Source organism: Rhinolophus sinicus, linkage group LG07 (genome assembly GCF_036562045.2).
Source record: "Rhinolophus sinicus isolate RSC01 linkage group LG07, ASM3656204v1, whole genome shotgun sequence".
NCBI lineage: Eukaryota > Metazoa > Chordata > Mammalia > Chiroptera > Rhinolophidae > Rhinolophus > Rhinolophus sinicus.
In genome coordinates, this window is record NC_133757.1 from 94,938,313 (window position 1) to 94,957,272 (window position 18,960).

Here is an 18,960-nt window from a genome sequence, read left to right on the forward strand (position 1 = left end):
TTTCTGAAAAGTATCTACTCTGTGATTTACAAATATGATACATTCTCCAGGCTGTGCTCATGCTGCTTCATAAATACTGGAAATTGTAAGTAACACAAATAAATATTTTTACTTGGCAATTCTAACTATTTTATCATATGTGAACAGGAACAAAAAAAAACCATTGTAACAGTGTATTAGAAAATTTGACATAAGTTGTAATATTTTAGCATTCTGATAAACACAATTGGTTTTATAAAGCAGCAGAGTAAAATTACTGAAAGTTTCCTGAGGTTAGCACTTCATTAATTACATCCGGTCTAGATGTGGGAATTGTTAATACTGCAGGGAAAGTAAAGTTCATCTTTTTTGCCTGCTGTGAATGGAGAGGAGGAAACCTTTTCTAATGATATGCCTCTATTTGGGAATATAATTTTCTATCTTGTATTTCTTTGCATGATGGAGCTCTGCTGAACAATGCTGTATATCTGTAAGAAAGAATGGCAGTAAAATAGTTTGATTGTATATTATTCTTATGCCTCACAAAAGAATACTTCTTGAAATCATATGGGTTAATTGAAGTTTTGGAAATTTCATTTGCAGCAAAAATGTCATTTCCTTCATAGTATTCAAAAATCCTGTAAAAGTAAAACTGCTTTGTGTGTTAGTTTTGAGATTTCTTTGAGTTCTAGTCTTCAAAGATTCAATTCACTTCAAATGTTGATTCAGGGTTTGCCTAATATTAATATATGTTGAAGTTTATCTGACAAAAATAAGGTTGTCTACTGCCATTCCATTAAAATAGCAAATTACAAACTTGGTGATTTAACTTGATTTCAAAGCAGTTTTTGCCTTGCCTTGCATTACTTGGAAAGATGTGCATTCAATACTACCTAAGAATATAAGCCAGTATCTAAAATTGAAATTTATTATTTAAAAATTAACTTATGTAATATATTGATTTCTTTTTTATCCTAACTGTGGCTACTTATTCCAAAGTAGTTATTTTTACCTCAGACTAAAAATAGGTATTTAATGTACTAAAGCTAAAACTTTCCTTTTAAATAAATGAATGAAAAAGGGAATCAAGATCTCAGGCTACATATCACCAAATAAATGGTCTTTTTTGGTTGACTGGTATCGAGAGAAATCAAACAGTGTATCTGTGGAGAATTTTCTACATAATTAACTCTGTCTTGGTAAATTACTTATTATAGCACAATTTTGAACTGAGTATAATATAGTAGGAAACATGGGGTAGCAGAAAATTGTGGTTTGTAAACATTTTGTGCTGAATATTTCTCAGAGGTATTTTTTGATAGAAAGTCTAAAGGAGAAAATGGTGGCATCTACATTTGTCTTGACTTCAAATCACTGTCATTTTTTGATAGAAAGTTTAAAGGAGAAAATGGTGGCATCTACATTTGTCTTGACTTCAAATCACTGTCATGTAGTGATGACATGTAGTGATAGTCTGATGGGCTATCCTTTTGCATATGTTACTTGAGAATTAAGCGTGATTTCAGAAGACTGTTAATGTAATTAGTGTCAGTAAAGTTGGCCAACAGGGAAATGATTATTTGGGATAATTATAGTGATTTTGACTTTCCTATTGGATATTCTTAAGAATAATAATTTTTTCAATGCTTTGGTAAATCTTAGATAGTTTATTCCTATGACTCTTAAGTTGAAAGTACTACTTATCATTAAATTTCTGAAAGGTTAATTTTTTTTGAATATTGCTTTTCTTTTATATTAACATGTTGATATGTGTGAAATTGAACTTTGAAAAGAATAAAGGATAAAATACTTCTATTATCTTTTAGAATACATTGTAATTCTAAAGTTTGCATGGAATAGGAAAGATTCTTCTTCTGAATCTTTATCACGGTTACAAAATCTCACCTGATAAAATCTTATGATTTATGTGGACCTTAGAGTTATCAGTCCTTTCTGAATAGTGGGAAATACAGAAAGATAATTATAAATACAGAAATTATAAATACAGAAAATTAAAATGATAAACACAGGTTAGAATCCCAATGCCAATTATGAACTGTGACACTGGGTAAATTAACTTCCCTATGTCTCAGATTTTTTTTTTTTAATATAAACACGGATAAGTAACTCCTTAGTTATCTAAGTAACTCCTCATTGAGGGGTTATGACGGAGAGCTGTCTTAAATGGTTGAGTGAATTGTGCATCACACAGGAGAGTAATTGCTCTCAACTACTGATTTCTATTCATCCAATACACCTCTACTATTGTAATATAAATGATCTCCATACTGAGGAGATGTTCTCAATCTAATGAAATCTAGTCTACAAGAATGAATCAATCAATCTATCTATCTACCTATCTATCTATCTACAGAAGCAACAGAAGTCAGATGTCATGCAAAGCCAAATTGTGGTAATTCACAACATGTTGGAAAATCAGGACTGTGTTAGCATTTTTTAAATCTCTAAATTTACCAACAAACAGGTAATTTACTACATATGTTGCAGAAAAATTAAATCTAGAATTTCTTCAAAAGGACGATGAATGTAGCATGTTGGCCTCCTAAATTACATGAGAGATCTTACATGAGTGTTTATCAAAATACTTCTCAAGATTATTCTCACAACTCCAAGAGAAGAAAGCTATGGCAAATCATCTCTTGTTTACAGGGCCTCTAAAATAGAGAAGGTTATTTTCAGCCCCCTTTTTGTTTTAGTGTTATCTGTAGCCATAGTATTAAAAGCTACTGTACATCATATTTTAAAGTATACTTACACTCTTTTGGACAACCCAGAAATCATAAGCCTGTAGCAATTCTTTAAAAATCAAATAGGCTAGACAAATTTTAAAGTAAAAAAATATACAGGGTTTTATTTTAGCTTCCTTTAGGAAATTATTTCTGAAACATTACACTTTATTTTTATTTTCAGAAATATATTTCAATACCAAGTCTTTTCAGTATGCATCTTAAGATCTTTGCACTATATCTGCTTTGGATATTCTGCAATGTCCTTTGGTCAAGGGCAATACAATTTTGACAAGACTTTATCAAATATTACTGCCTTGTATTTTATGTCCTTCAGGTCAACAGAATAGCTATACATGCGATGATGACATAATAATAATAATAATAATAATAATAATAATAGAAAACTAACATATTACCCATGTTAATAACGCAAGGTTAATATCACTTGGAATTCATAGCTCCAAAAATTGAGTATTATAGTGATTGGAAAATTCTGGAGAAATTGGTTTCATAGCAATAGAGAAAAAAATACTAAAATAATTTGTGATTATTGAATAATTATAAATATTGCAAAGTGATTTTTTAAAAATCTGCTTGAATAGCTTTGACCTAGTTATCAAAATGCTTTAAAAAAAAAAAAAAAGTGAATATCCCATCTAGCAGTTCTTAGTTTAGATATTCTTCCTCAAGCAAGCTTGCTAAACAGAATGTTGTTTTAGCCTCAGCATATAAGCCTACTGTCTACAAAAACAGGAAGGTACAGGCCTGCAGGTAAGTTTTCAACAACAGCACTATGTTTTTGCGATCTGAAGCTTACCAAAGTTAGTGAATGTGATTATATTTTTTTTTTCAGTAAGCTCTCAGAAATACATTTAACAACTTAACTTGAGGCCTATAACAACGCTTCATGATGACTTTAAAGCAGGACTAATCCTGGGCTTATCTCCAAACTCCAGGCAACCTTAACAGCATCCACATGGAAAATGTTGAAATGTGTGAAATAAGCTGGAGCTTAACCTCAGAGATAGGATATATTTGAACCTGACAATTCTCTAAACTCTGTATGCTTTGATGAATGCAAGTTCAAATTGAGGCTAGCCACGGGAGAGTTGCTGACACATGCCCCTAAATGCAAGTTGGAGGTAGTACTGTGCACTGGGTTCTCTTCTCTCTCCCCCTCCCCCTTTCCCCCTCCCCCCTCTCCTTTTTTCTTCCGTCCCTGGTATGTATTAATGTATTATACTAGTTAGAGGAAAAATCAGAGATTGAAACTTTCTTCCCAGTCTAGCAAACACAGAAACTTGCAAACAATCCAGTTCACTTCTCTGCAGATGGCACAGACCGTTGCTGCCTAAAGTGTGGTCCACAGACCAGCAGCATCAGCGTCACATTGCAATTTATTAGAAATGCAGAATCTCAAGCCCATCCAAATATATTCAAAATCATTATTTTAACAAGATCTATGTGTAATTTTTGTGGAACTCAGATTTTCAGAATAGCTGTCATGAATTTCAAAATTGGGGTTGAGGCTTAAGTGAGCAATATGGATGCATAGAAAGCATAACTTCAAAAAACTCTGCTTCTTGTACATATTATTATGACATAATCGTTTTCTATTTGTTTTTCTTGTGTATAATTGACATTGTTTTTATAAATCTGTCAAGGAAAGGTTGGGAGCCACTTTCTATACTATTATCACTATAATATTTTATGTATTATTTTACATTGATTATTACATTTCTTTGATAGATTTTCACCCTTTCACAAATGTGTAGGCATCTGCTCTGCCTTCTTATGAACTCATTCTGTAGCACTAAATGTTTAATGTCAGGTTACTGCCATTACTCCCTCCCTGCCAATTTTCCTTCTTTGTTATACAAATGCCTTTCAACATTTTATAGATCTATTTTGCTTTGGAATCATTCAATATTTTTTATGCCAGGTTGAGGAAGAGAAGTGTGTGTGTGTGTGTGTGTGTGTGTGTGTGTGTGTGTATAAAGATACGTAGTATAAAGCAGTTTCTTTAAAGATCTATATTACCCATAAAAAATCTTAGACTCTTCACATGATTGAATGTTTATAAATCTTTACAATAGCAGGAATCTTTTAAATCAATTCACAAATGAACCTAAGTCTTGAATTTCAGGTTCTATTTTACTCAAATAGCCTCCAAGTATACATTAAGTTTCCATAAGCAGACAAATCAGCACATGTTTTACAACTGTTCAAAGTTGGAAGATATCATCAGAGTGAAAAGGTTGTAAAATAGATGAAGAATGGTAGTGCATTTTTATATGATAAAATACTAACACTAAAGTGCATGTAAAGATTCTGAGATGAAATCAACAAAAGTGTTTTAGTACTTGTATTCCATTAGATACTCCACTAGACTACGAGACAAGCAATTTATTGAGAGCTAGTCATGGTGAATGAATCTTGGAATTGTTTAGACTTACTATTCCTATTTTAAATTGTAAGGATACTTGTATTTTAAAATCAAAATGTAATACTAAATACTAATAAGTAGTAGAAACTAAGGAAATGTTATAAAAGACAACTGTGTATTTTTCTATTTAGAAAGTTCACATCTCCTGCTAAAGAATTGAATGAAAAACGTTCAGTTTTTCTGATGATAAATTTCTACATCAGGTTGCATAATGGTCAAACAGATAGTTTTAATAAAATAGTTGTGCTTTATTCATTAGTTCAACATTTAAGGTTGAAAGGGAGTCTAAGCAATGAGTGGCACTGTTTCCTAGGGTCCTATATATGAATTTAAAACAATAATGTGTTCTCAGGGTCAGAGGAAAAAGAGCCTACTACCTACAGGAGTAAGTTTTAGAAGTTCCAAAATTAACTCATAAAAGGCTCTTTGCATTTATAAAGTGTGAGTATTAACGATCAGTAGGAGAGTATGTTTCGAGTAGAATCTGTCTCAGAAGGAGAAAGGATTTCTGTCCCTCTATTTTTAAATTAAAAGTTTGATATCACATTGTTGTAGGTATCTACTTAAACGAAAGGATTTATCTGACAAAAGTCTAGAGAGTTAGGTATCTTTGATGAGCCTTCCCTTTGCCTCAATGTTTGGAGTAGTATTTGTTACATCCTTTTTCCTCTGCAGTGATAATGTGACTAATCTCTCCAGTTTTCAGGAGTGTTACTGGAGTGTAAACTCCAGTTTTCAGGATTCAGGAGGATTACACATACATTTACAATCCTCATGATTACTATTAGAATGCTTTATTTAGTTCAGTAGAAACCTAGTTTAAGTATGTGCTTATTTTATAGGTTAGTATAAAGGGTCTTGACGTACTCTAGAGGTATATGTATTTTAATAATTGTTTTATGAATTAGACTTTATCGTTCTGGCCCTGGTAGGTTCAGAGAACTGCCAAAGATTCTTATGGAATGTATGTTCTTCAGTCTTGTAAGAAAGTAAGAATATATCTAAAGTTGATGAAATTAATTTCAGTTTTAGTTAAGATTCAGTAGGATTTATATTTAATTTACAAAGATACATTTGTTGAAACTTCCATAACAAAAATTTTGTTATTTAACAAAAACTCTTTTAAAATGTTCTAATGTAGAATGTGAGTACAGTGGTACCTCAGTTTTCGAATGTCTCCATTGATGAACATTTTGGTTTATGAATGCCATAAACCCAGAAGTGTAAATGCTTCAATTTTCGAACACAACTTAGAAGTCGAACATGTCACACGGCTTCTGCTGAGTGCCAGATCCTGAGGCCTAGCTGTTGGCTGTTTTTGAACGTTTCAGAACTCATGGATTACGTTTGAAAACCGAGGTACCATCTCTATGTAGTTCAAGAGAATGTAGCCATCAGAATGAAATGCTTCCAAGCTAATTTTGAAGATAAAAGTAAGTATTTTGGAAAATGTGTAATAGACGAAGAGACACGATCTAAGTTCCGTTGTCTAGTTGAGCCATATGTTAGCTATCACATACAATATTACAACAAATTGGAGAGTTGGAAGATTTTATTGTTGTTTTCTTTTCCATTGTCATTTAAAAATATTTGGTGTACTTACATGAATGAAATCAACAAATTAAAATATGCCATACCTCTATTATGAGATGTCTTTTAAAAACTCCCATGTAGAATAGTTGGTCAAATGGGGGTTAAATTATTTATATTTGCCCAATGAGTTGCTTTTAAGGTTTTTTTCCTTAATATTGTCATTTTGAAGAGATGATAAATCTCATCTAATTGTCATTTTCAAACAAGCATTTTGCTCTTTTGCAGTTCTGTTCTCTGCTTAAATGTTAGTTTGAAGCATGCAAAAGTGTCATTTTTCATAGGACTGAGTGACAATTTCATAGATTTCTTCTTAACACGCATCTTCAAACCTATTTGTCTTTGGCTAGAACAATGACTTAGGGCTCCTATTTTAAATCTGTCCTTTTAAAGAAAGAGCACAGTAACTCCCATCAGCAGGTGGTGGGTAAGTCCATCGGGCTTCCCAGTTGCTTTCTCTGAAGGAAAGTCCCACGTGGTTGAATTAATATGGAGTTGGCATAGAAGGAGATGTTTCTTTTCAAAGCAAAAGTGTTACAGTTCACCAATTCCACAAAGGCACGACTTCCTCAAGAAAAATAAATTGTGCAATTTATTTTATGGCAGATTAAATTCCATTTATTTTCCTTGCAGACAGCTGTTTTGAGTAGGTGTCACTTGTATGAAACGGTTTTATGAATGTTGGGCTTCAGATCTCGGGCAGGCATAACTTTCTCTGATGAAATAAAAGGTTATGTTTTATGATCATCCCTCTTGTCAGCAAACCTCAGCTGGTGAGCATTAATAATACAGTGTTCAGTATTTCAAGCAGCACTTTTTGATGTCTAAATATCCATCTGCTTTTAATTAAAAAAAAAAAAATGAATGTACTGACACAATGCAAAAAAAAACCACACACATAAATATTTCCTCCTTTTTCCTCTTGAATGATAACACTTACTTAGAAAATTATCATTCTCTCATCAGTCGAGATTTTTAATAAACTGACAAGTTTTAAACATCAAATGCTTCCATGTTTCTGCAACATATTTTAACAAACATTCTCCTAATAAGAATTAAATGTTTTATGTCAACTGAGTAACAATTCCATTGTAGACTGGTAATATCTTCCTTTCGATGAAAGAATTTCTAGGTGACATGGTACATTTGTAACATTTTATAGATGAGTCAAAGGAGACTCAGAAAGGCAACTCCTAGAGGTCACACACTAGGTCAATTTTACATGCTTATGTAATTATTAAATTAAATTAAAAGGTACAGTTTTTATGCTTAAGTATTCAGGGTTCCTCTCCTCTCTGCTTTTCTCAGACGTCTAATTCTGAGAAACTGGAACCATTCTGATAATGATCTTGAATTGAATAAAACTGTACTACAATTATATAGACACTCTAGATAATTGAATCTAATTTATTAACCATTTTTTTGCCTTAGGGTCAGGATCATAATAGAAACCATCATTTCACTGTGTACACTCGAGTATTGGAATAGAGGATTCATGAGAATTATAATGACTTGAACACACAAATTCCAGTATCCATAATGGCCTTCTAAGACTACAGGGGGCCAATTGGAGCCTTCCTCCTGGAGAAAACAGGGTTTCTAACATTTTGAAAAACTCACAAAATAATAAAATGGGTCATAAAACATAGTTATCTACGTTTCATGTAGTTTCACAGGCTGATGTAAAGTAGAATTTTTTGAAGTAAGCGAATGGAATTTAGGCTAGCCACTTGTAGGTCATCTGATTCTATTTTAATTCTGGTTGTATCATTCCAGAGTTAGAGAGCCTAACAAGGCTACTTTATTTCACAGAAACCAAGACATTTTTGAGATTGTCCAAGGCCACTTAGGTGCAAAAAGTCCCCAGAAGATGAGAGTCATTCTGAGACAGAGAGAAGCTGGGCTGGGAAAAAAGGGGGGAGTAACTGGGCAAACATCTATCATTGCATTGACTACTAATTGGCTACAACATCCTTTATTTTTCCATTTTTTCTGCCTTTTCTCCTAAAACCCAGATGAAGAACTTTATATGGAATGTATATGCACAAGCTACTTGGAAGTCTAAACCATTGCAACATGCTCACAAAATTTGCAAAATTCATCTTTTAACCATAAATAATCTTCATGAAATGATGATGAAGGCGATGACTACTCAAAACTGAAGTTAGATAAAGTGTTTATCTATACAAAAAGACAAATTTCACGTTCCAAAGTTCAGAGTTCAGTGAGCTTGTTTTTAGTCTATGGAAAAATTTTAAGGTAATCTCATCAACGTTTTCTAAGTAAATAAGAGAGAAACATTAAGTACTGTGAGTCAGCACAGGTTTGTTCAATTTTAGTAAAACATTCTCTCAGAGGGAGGTATGACTTACAAGCCCAGATTCTGATAGAACCGGGGCTTCTTATCCCACCCCGAGTGACTTTAATAAGACCCAGTATAACAAACTGGCCCTTAGATCCCTGGTATAGAGCATATGACTTTCCAGGATCACACCTATAAACATCTGAGATGACCCCAGATTGCATGGCACCAAGGAGCCCATAGGTGCACCTACCGATGAAACCGCTTTCTTACACGTCTCTATGAAAAAGGAGACATGCATGGGTGCAGGTACCTCTACTGAAATGGAAGCCAGGCTGAGTCCAAACATGACCTAGCAAGATGACTCTCAGTGGTATGGCAAGCTACTGGGCATCCCGAAACATACTGCTTCTGCTGGCCAATGTCACATAGGTTTTCCTTACTCAAGATCCCTGTACATCAGTCTGAAGGCCTGAACTAAGCCAAATGGCATAGCAATCCCGATGACTTACCTGAGACCATAGGTGACACGGTCTTCTTCTAAAACCAGGTCCCTCATTGCAAAAGGGTTTATGAATCAAAAGGAGAAGTCATACTGATGGGCAAAGAGTCAGGAAGATATAATTCCCAAGATCCAGGTCTACATGTAAATATCTGCAACTTCTACGCAGCAGGCAATACGCTTAAATGGTGCTACTGAAAACTAAAAGCTCATAAATGTTCAAATGTTTGGGCTGAAGCCCAAATGTTCAAAGCTGTATAATGATTGTCATTGTCATTATACAGTCTTACGTTTATATTTTCTTTTTTTATGGAAATGCTTTCTCACAGCTGGTGTGCGGTACCAATAAATGAGGTCCACTTAATGGTGACTACCTTGATGTTAGCAATATGGTATCTAGGAAACTACATTCTCTATAGCGGCATGACAGATTTGAAAAGTATCTTGTAATTCTGTATAGTAAATTAAAAAAAATGTAAAGGGGACTCTGCCCACTCTTTTGCTTGTTAGGGTACAGATGACTTGGTCCTCCTAAATGAATAGCATCGTCGCGGAGTTATAGTAAGTGTATTCACTGGTGATCAAGGAATTGATGATTGATTCCCAAAATCAAATCATCAAGCATAGAGGAATCCTGGAGTACACTCCACTTAAGACAGGAAAAACGGGCTAAATTCAGAGAAAGGCTATTGCTCTTGACTGAATAACCTACTCCAAAAGGTTTGTGGTTTGAACTGCTTTGTTTGTGATTGAACTACTCTTGGTATAAAGTGTAAGATATTACTAGTAGGTAGAATTTGAAAGGATACTTTCATTGATGATACAACTCTGTTATATTGGATTGTCATTCAAAAGGCACATCTAATGTGTGAGATAATGCAGCTCAAGACCAGGTATCAATGATTAAAACCTCTTGCAGGCCAGAGACAATTACTTTCAAGCACTATATAGAAGCTTGCATTCGTTTTCTTCAGCTTGTTCACTAATTCTCTTCCTCCATCTCTCCTTGTAATTAAAAGACATTAACATACTCCATGGTTTAATGTATTGACACATGGTGATTAATGGTAGTGTGTAAAATACTACAGCGAATGCATGTATCATGCCAAACATATGTTTCAAATTTTAGAAATATTGGCCACTTAATATAACTAAAATTTGTTTTACCTATTTCAGAATTCAGAGAGGTAATCTATTTTGCTGATTTTAGGAAACACTCTCGTAGTCTATACTGCAAAATAGTTCATACTGTGTGATAAACTCCAAAGCCTTCAGCGCTGTAGGTTGAGAATCTTTCTGATGATTTAGTATGGTAAGGGCTCTTTTCTGGTGAGAGAAATTATAAGTCATCACTAGAAACAGATGCAACAAATAATCTTTTCAAACTTTTTAAGCCACTTTCCATTTGAGGATCAGGGAAGATCTGCAAGGGAGCTGAAGCCCTCAAGGTGCACAGTGAAAACGTTGCCACTGTCCCTCACATTGATGCTGGGCTTCATACCTGCTAGGATTTAGAAAGTGCTGATGGATTATGGTTTTATACTTGGCCTATAAATTGAAACCAGGATAAGCTTTTGCCAAGACAATGCATGATGAATAATATCAGCATGGTCTCCTCATTTCCATTCATTCCACCGTCTGCAAATGTGATTAATTCTATTATTTTATCAAGAGTGAGTCAAAGGGGCAGGAAATGGGGCAAGATGTTTGAGAAAGGGACCCTGGATGACGCTCCACTCTAATAATCAAGTACATATATCAGCAAGTGACTCTACCTTACCTCATTTGCCATGAGTTTGGGTGTCGTCCTAGGTTTGAATCCTGGCTTTACCTTTGCTGGCTTTATTACCATGGACACGTTATTTATCTCATGTGTGTCATATATTGCATGGGAAATTGGGTTTTTATATGTAAAGCATTCAGAACTGGGCTGGGTCCAAAGTAAGAACTCCATAAATTTGGGGCACTATTGTTGTTGATATAAAAAGCTGTAATTGAACTAGATGACCTCTAATTCTATCTCCAACAACTTTGAGTACAGATTAATATCTATACTTTACAGGTTATAAAACAGCGTTAAACAAATAATGGTTTCTTTCTTTAAAGACTAGTACCTTTGAATAGCCACTGCACCAAGGTAGGAAGATCTGTACAGCTTTACAAAGAGCAAGGAAACTGTCTTCAGAGACCCCTGGCATCCCTGTGATTTCATTAAGTTCATCCTGAACGTGTGAGACTACCATTAAAAACTGTAATGCCAAGTATTATAGAATCCAGTGAGCTCTTTATAGGAAGATTTAATAATTAATTGAATCCTTTAAGTAAATAACTCATAACTTGATTTATTTATTTTCATTAAATAGATAATTTTATTTAGGAAATAAAAATAAATGTATTTACTTAAATTATGTAATAACAATTTTCTCTCTGACCTCTCTGTTTCATTTGACATTCTCTGCATCACTCCTTCTTATCCAAGGCATGATTTTACAATCATCCTTCCTCCGGCTTTTCCAGACTTCCTTTCCTCTCCATCCCCCTTGAACATTGCTAATTCTCACCAGCACAGGTCATAGGATTGTGTGCACGATCTTTGCGTGGTCAGTTTCTACTTTCTGTACAGTTATACTCTGCTCTTGCTTCTGACCCGAACATTCAACAAACTCCTGGACTTCTGGGCTTAAATGACTCACATATATTTTCAAACTTAGCGTGTCTAAACTTTCTCAATTTTAACTATTTCTTCCTCCCACTTGGGTGACATCGTCATCCATCCAAACTAGATACCCGAGAATCATCCCTGTGATTTCTATTTTTTCCTCACGTCTCACATCCAATTAATGAACAAACCCTGCCAAATTTACCTCCTGAATACATTTTAAGTTATCCCTTCTTGAAGTTCCATTCTACAGTAGCTTCAATTCACTTAATTCACTTGTTTTTGTCTTATTTACCGACTCTGCCATCTTGACCAGAACTCAATCCTGTGTTTCTTTAAACCTGTGTTCTCTACCTGAAACTTACCTCCATAACACTTTCTTTTTCTGTAACCCTTATTCTAACTAATCTTTGAAGACTAATAATACCCTCAGCCCACTTTTCTTGAAACCCTCCCATGTCAGGTTATACCACTTACGAACGGTGAAGCTTTCAAAAAATAACTTTAAAACAAACAACAATAACAACTACAAATCCCATGACTCGGTTTTCCCAACAGTAAAATTGGGGAAATTAATAATACCCATTACACAGGGTGGTTATAAGTATTAAAGTGAATATGTATAAAGTGCTTAGACAGTAGTTGACCCACAAAAACCTATAAAAATTGTTGACTCCTACCTTTGGAATTATTTTTTATTGACTACCCTAATACTCTGAGTCAATCTCCACATGACTTGAATATGAGTTTATCTCTCCTCACTAGCTGCTAATGAGCTTTTTGAGGCAGGGGACATTTTCCAATTCTGAGTTATGGTCATAAAATTATTGTGAGTTGAACCAATCTGTATAAATACTCATTTATTCATACTGGAAATAGAAAGCATTCATTTATTCAAAATTAAACATATAAAAATAGGTTTTAGCTATTAGAGTTTGTTTCTTCAGTTCCTTTAATTAACTAAAGTAGACGAGAGATTCCACAAAATAGAAAACTTTGGCACTGTACTATAATGACATATGTCAGAGATAATGGAACTTCCAGGAACAAACTATGCTTCTTTGCAACAATTATTTCCAAATGTTACAAGCTCATGATCTATTAGGTTATCCCCATTTGAGAGAGGTTGTAAGTAATATAAGGTATGGTATTAATTATATTAAGGATGGTATTCGATTTTTCCAGGAAAAGAGAATTTCAAGAAATCAGAATATGGTAGAAGTAATTAAATTAGGGTCAGAATTTCTCCATGATCGATGTCAGAAGAGTTTTATGTTAAATACAAAATACTGTGGTTGGAAAACTCTTTGATAGCTAGGAATTTTTAATTCCAATAGCTTGAATCTATTAATAGTTAAAAAAAGGAAAAGACAGTATTTCTTCCTTTAACACTGAGTCTCAGCACCAGGATGGCAGGCGATGAGAAAATAAATATTTACTGAATACATTTGATCCAATGTTATACACAATGATTCAGAATTTTAAATAAAAAGTGTGTAGAGGAATATGTTTTCTACCTGATTATTCCTAATCAAAATGGAACTAAAAGTATACAATAAGAATGCTTGAATAATGGACAGGTTAAGATAAATTTATATATAGGTATATAAAACATATATAAATAATACTTCATACATATGAAAAGAAACATAGGAAATTTTTCTCTCAAAACAATTTTTATTCAAATTAAAGAAGGCTATGTATGGACTATTTTTCCACATTAGACTACCAGCTCCATGAGGGCAGACACAGTTGCCTATTTTTGTTACTGCTAGATCCCAATGCCTAGAATATGGAAGTAGATACTTAATTAATATCTATTAAATTAATAAATCATAAATGAAAAAAACTGCCTGCATTTCTGAAATCACAGAGCATAATTCTTTAGCACCCACAGTTGCAGCACATCTCAGTTTCAATCATTTTCTTGCTCTTCTTCAGGTTTCTTTTTCTGCATAAATTTGTGAGCTCACATCCAAACCTACTATCAGAACACTTTTTAAAAATCATAATGTATGTAGTGCATTCCTCCAAGTTTTAACTTTTGAGTAAGGACAAAAGTTCATGGAGTCTTATTATTTTGGTAACCCTGACAAAAATCAGAAATTTTAAGAGCTTAAAAAGCTAGGCCGACCCACCTTTATACATGGGGTGTAATTGAAGACAATTTCAGCTTCCATTAAGAGCTTTATTATGTCCAGGCCCTGTCAAAAAACTAAGCCTTATTTCACTGTGAAAAAGGCAGAAATTCATCTGCATTCATTTCAATTTGAAACAGGCTTGTGGAGCATTCTAAATAAGTAATTTGACAGCATGTGTTTTGGTGATTGTTATGGCTTATAGAAAACTTTCTAATCTTTTCTTGCCCACTTTTTATTACTACAAGTCACGTTTTATATCCATATTCTTAAAGTTACATAGAAACTTATATCCATATTACTTAAGGTTATATAAAAACATATATATATATATATATATTTTTTTTTTTTTTTTCTTTTCTTTTTTTTCTTTTTTTTTTTTTTTCTGTTAAGGGTTTTGTATAGATCTGGTTGACATATAAAATAGTATATCAGTGTGATTTGAATTTCAGGTAAAATTCAAATGAAGCTATTTTTTTCCTAAATCTGGCAAATTCATGTATACATACAAACTACAAATTCAGTTATAACCATTTACATTAATTAAATTTAGGGATGTGAATATATAATTATATGTATAATTGCTATATTGACATAAATGACGTATTTGTATATTAGCCCTTTTATAAGACATTTAATACTCTTTCTGCTTTTCTTAGGATTTGAAAAAAAAAAATGATTAACACTTCGCCAGCTTCAGATGCTAACTGATTGATTACTGTATGTAGATGAATTGAAGACTTATGAACGTTCTCCTCAAGTACACTCTCACTACAGGAAGGCTTCCACTCAGGAATTTTAGAATTAGTTTCTGAGATTTAAGCTTTAAAAGTAACACCTTGTGCATTCCAATAGAGAGGAGCAAAGCCACTCAAAAGAGTCATAATAGTCCCCAAACCTGTGAGATCCAACCACAACCAAAGAGCTGTGCCTCTTTTCTTTCTTTTTTCCTCATTGCAAAAGAGAAAATAAAGGCAGGAGAGAGGAGTTCCACTCAGATAGATATCTAGTGTTTTGATCCTTCTGGTATTTGTTTCCGTCTGTTGAGTAACAAACAGGCTTGTGATTTTCCTCCCATACTGGCCTTCCTGTAAGGATGAGAGGGACTGCTTAGGGGGAATGTGTTTTCATTTCTATGTGCTCACCCTTATAATGATCAACTTGAACCGTTGCTGAAATCTGCTGATAGATTGGGTTTCAGAAATTGCACACCTCAATCCATACACTAGACTTGGTAAATTTACCAAATAATGAATTTCCTCATAAGGCCACTAGATAGACAGCTTTTTCTGGAGGTGATACAAGTAAGAGTATAAGCTTGTTCCTACTTGTATGTCTGCATGTTATCTATATTGGAAAATTGTTTTAAATTATGTAAAAGAATGCTGGTCTTATGTGTCCTTAAGTGCAACTTAATTTCATTCAGTTCTAGTTATTTTAAAAAATATCCCAATGTTCTGACTTATGTGCAAGAAATTAGGGAAGGGGTTGTGCTAAATCTTTTATTCTAATGGACATATTAATAATACAGACAGATGTTCCATTTCACACTTCTACAAATGAACAGGACAAAGTTTCCTTGAATTAATAGTTTAGCTATACTATATAAATCTTAATGCATACATTTCTTCCTAAGAAATTTAAATTAACAAATTTAAACATGTATATGTCTCATTAGTACATCTCAAAAGGTTAATGTAAATTTACAGAACTCTGAACTTTTAACCCTTTTTGTCAACACCATTAATGTTCTACAAAATGATAAAATTCTAGTTTGTTTTTTTTTTCAGTATTATCTTAGGACATAAAATGATAGTTAAAATATGCCTGAGAAATCCTTTCATCTTGTATTATAAAACTTTGAAAAAAAATACCAGAAAAATATGTCTATAAGTCGCATGGGTATAATATTACCAGGAAGACTTGCTTTGGTTTTGCCAAATAAGTATTAAATAACCTATGTAACCTTCAAGTACTACTTCCCTTCCATAGAAACAGGTCTAGAAATGGTTTTGTAATGATGATTACAAAGCTCTTCTAGAAGAGCAGGGATAATGTTAAGTATTGTGGTTCTGGAAGCACTTTTTCAGTCACCCTTAACCAAAAGAGCCACCTGAGTTATATGCTATATATTCTGATATAAAGCTCTAGTACTGACTTTATGATCGTCAAATAATTCTGTATTTAGCGTGTGACATACTTTGTGGTTCCAGAGCTCAAATCCAATTCTTAGGAATAGATAACTAATGCTTGGAAGCAGCAAAGTATTATAGAATCAGAAAGAGACCTTAACTCAACTTCTACTCATATTTTATCCTCAAAAATAAATATAATAATGCTACCAGCTCTAAGCATTGCAAAAAGGAGGAAAAATCACCTGTTTAGTTTGTAAACATTTGGCACAAAATAAATGTTAATTAATTAAATGGCACCAATGGTGTATTCTTTTTAACAGTATATAAAAATAAACAGGCAATTATTGAAATGCCAGTAATTTGATGGAATTCAAATTAACACCTTTTGAAATAAATTATAAAACACACTTGGTTTTGTTGATATTTCTTATTTTATATTCAAATACATAAAAAGTATCATAATTTATAATAGCTACCCTAGAAGTTTTTCTTTTGACACAGACTCCTAATGCATAATAACATAAATTATGAACTTTATCACATGCAGTTAAGAAAGTATACTACATATACATTGATTTTTATGAAGTGTATATATTAGCTAAGTTTTTGAAAAATATATCTCTGAGAAACTGCTGTATGAACTAGATGACGTTAATGTTTACCTTTTATTTGCATACTATGGTTATAAAAGATCATTTTATTAAATATTTTATGTTGCCCTTTTTTTGATGATTTTCACCTGAACCCTTTCAATGTTCAACTACAGAATGTTATCCTGGTAGAATGTTACTTTTAGTTTGTATATTCTTTTTTTACTTCTTTTTTTTTTCGTAGTGTGCAAATATATATACTTTAGTAGAAAAAAATAAAAACGTTGACATTCTCTAATCGGGAACAATTAACATAAGTAATCTATTTTAATGGGATTTCAGAACAAAGAAATGCTATTTCCTTAAAGTTTTAAAAATGTAATTAGAATCTGTAAAAAATATTCCATATAATTTACAATTAAAGAGAAGTGACAGTCTACATATGGTCACATTCTGGTTTTTCGTTACTTTGTTTTTTACTATGAAGACACTTAGAACATCTTAAAGCAATTTCAGTTTCTTTCTTGATTTGCAACTTGTGAAATTGTTTATTCCTTTTCTTGTCTGATATAGAATATTAATGAGAATAAATTTTGTTTTATGTGAAAATTAATTCATTTTTGTAACAGGTAAATTTATGAGATAATCCAGCAAATCTGAACATTATTTTAACAGATTGTGCTCCTATCATAATTTGAACTCTAGATTTTATTTAACTGCCCTCTGTTAGGCCAACTTTATAACTTCATACAATTTACTGAAAGCATTCTAATATAAACAGTAATATAAAGTGAAGGTGAACATAGGTATACCTCAGAGATATTGCGGATTTTGGTCCAGACCCTGCAATAAAGTGAATATCACAATAAAGTGAGTCGCATGAATATTTTGGTTTCCCAGTGCAAATAAAAGTTATATATATATACTGTATTAAGTATGCAATAGCATTATAATTAAAAATCAATGTGCATACCATAATTAAAATATATTAATAAGAAACACTAACCATCATCTTGAGCCTTCAGTGAGTCATACTATTTTTGCTGGTGGAGGGTCTTGCCTCAATGTTGGTGGTTGCTGATTGATCAGGGTGGTGGTATCTGAAAGTTAGGGTGGCTGTGGCAATTTTTTAAAAATAAGACAACTGCTACACTGATTGACTCTTCCTTTCATGAATGATTTCTCTGTAGCATGCAGTGTTCTTAGATAGCCTTTGCCCATAGATGAATTTCTTTCTAAATTGGAGTCAATTGTCTGAAACTCTGCCGCTGCTTTATCAACTAAGTTTATGTAATATTCTAAACTCTTTGCTGTCCTTTCAACAATTTTCACAGCATCTTTACCAGGAGTAAATTCCATCTCAAGAAACCACTTGCTTTGCTCATCCATCATAAGAAGTTCCTCATCCATTCAGGTTTAATCCTGAGGTTACAGCAAGTTAGTCACATTGTCAGGCTCTACTTCTAATTCTTGTTCTCTTGCTGTTTCTACCATATCTACAGTTACTTCCTTCACTGAAGTCTTAAACCCCTCAAAATCATCCATGAAAACTGGAATCAACTTCTTCTAGACTCCTGTTAATGTCCTGTTAATGTTGACATTTTGTCCTCTTCTCAGGAGTCAGAAATGTTCTCAATGGTGAATTATGAATCCTTTCCAGAGGTTTTTAATTTACTTTGCCCAGATGCACCAGACGAATCACTATCTATGTCAGCTATAGCCTTACAAAATATATTTCTTATATAACAAGACTTGGAAGTCAAAATTATTCCTTGATTCATGGGCAACAGAGTGGATGTTGAGTTAGCAGGCATGAAAACAACATGAAACTCACTGTCCATCTCCATCAGAGCTTTTGAGTGACCAGGT

At 33.1% G+C, this 18,960-nt stretch overlaps 1 protein-coding gene across 2 annotated transcripts in view; it reads left to right on the forward strand.

Annotated features, from left to right (window-relative positions):
• The window catches only part of GALNTL6 (polypeptide N-acetylgalactosaminyltransferase like 6), a 938,097-nt gene that overhangs the window by 400,986 nt on the left and 518,151 nt on the right, over window positions 1-18,960 (forward strand). The window lies entirely within an intron of this gene.